Source organism: Salvelinus fontinalis, unplaced genomic scaffold (genome assembly GCF_029448725.1).
Source record: "Salvelinus fontinalis isolate EN_2023a unplaced genomic scaffold, ASM2944872v1 scaffold_0055, whole genome shotgun sequence".
Lineage (NCBI taxonomy): Eukaryota > Metazoa > Chordata > Actinopteri > Salmoniformes > Salmonidae > Salvelinus > Salvelinus fontinalis.
In genome coordinates, this window is record NW_026600264.1 from 404,349 (window position 1) to 406,165 (window position 1,817).

Genomic DNA, 1,817 nt, shown 5'->3' on the forward strand with positions numbered 1-1,817 from the left:
TGGAACGAATTGCAAAAATCTCTGAAGTTGGAGACTTTTATCTCCCTCAACAACTTTAAAAATCTGCTATCGGAGCAGCTAACCGATCGCTGCAGCTGTACATAGTCCATCTGTAAACTACCCACCCAATTTACCTACCTCACCCCCATACTGCTTTTATTTATTTACTTTTCTGCTCTTTTGCACACCAGTATCTCTTCTTGCACATGATCATCTGATGATTTATCACTCCAGTGTTAATCTGCTAAATTGTAATTATTCGATTTATTGCCTACCTCATGCCTTTTGCACACATTGTATATAGATTCTCTTTTTTCTACCATGTTATTGACTTGTTTATTGTTTACTCCATGTGTAACTCTGTGTTGTTGTCTGTTCACACTGCTATGCTTTATCTTGGCCAGGTCGCAGTTGCAAATGAGAACTTGTTCTCAACTAGCCTACCTGGTTAAATAAAGGTGAAAAAAAAATAAAAAATAAAAAAATACAGGGCTTCAAGGTCCTATTGGCCCAGGTCAATATAGGGCCTCATGCTCCTATTGGCCCAGGTCAATACAGGGCCTCATGCTCCTATTGGCCCAGGTCAATACAGGGCCTCATGCTCCTATTGGCCCAGGTCAATACAGGGCCTCATGCTCCTATTGGCACAGGTCAATACAGGGCCTCATGCTCCTATTGGCCCAGGTCAATACAGGGCCTCATGCTCCTATTGGCCCAGGTCAATACAGGGCCTCATGCTCCTATTGGCCCAGGTCAATACAGGGCCTCATGCTCCTTTTGGCCCAGGTCAATACAGGGCCTCATGCTCCTATTGGCACAGGTCAATACAGGGCCTCATGCTCCTATTGGCCCAGGTCAATACAGGGCCTCATGCTCCTATTGGCCCAGGTCAATACAGGGCCTCATGCTCCTATTGGCCCAGGCCAATACAGGGCTTCATGCTCCTATTGGCCCAGGTCAATACAGGGCTTCATGCTCCTATTGGCCCAGGCCAATACAGGGCTTCATGCTCCTATTGGCCCAGGCCAATACAGGGCTTCATGCTCCTATTGGCCCAGGTCAATACAGGGCTTCATGGTCCTATTGGCCCAGGTCAATACAGGGCCTCATGCTCCTATTGGCCCAGGTCAATACAGGGCTTCATGGTCCTATTGGCCCAGGTCAATACAGGGCATCATGCTCCTATTGGCCCAGGTCAATACAGGGCCTCATGCTCCTATTGGCCCAGGTCAATACAGGGCTTCATGCTCCTATTGGCCCAGGTCAATACAGGGCTTCATGCTCCTATTGGCCCAGGTCAATACAGGGCTTCATGCCCTATTGGCCCAGACACTCCCCTTTAAATCACTTTAAGGAACAACACTCCCCTTTAAAACACTTTAAGGATCAACACTCCCCTTTAAATCACTTTAAGGATCCACACTCCCCTTTAAAATCCTTTAAGGATCCACACTCCCCTTTAAATCACCTTTATGATCAACACTCCCCTTTAAATCACCTTTATGATCAATACTCCCATTTAAAACCCTTTAAGGATCCACACTCCCCTTTAAGACACCTTTAAGGGTCAACACTTCCCTTTAAATCACCTTTATGATCAACACTCCCCTTTAAGACACCTTTAAGGGCACATCTCATATTTTGTGTGTGTGTGTGTGTTGTGTCTGTCTAGTGTATGTTGGTACTTGCGTGTGTCTGTCTTTATGAATCATCCAGTGTGTGTGTGTGTGTGTTCTAATTTGACTGTGTGAGTCCTCATTAGCAATCCACCCACTTCATCGCTGTATAATTCATGCTGTCTTTGGGGCTAGTGTGTG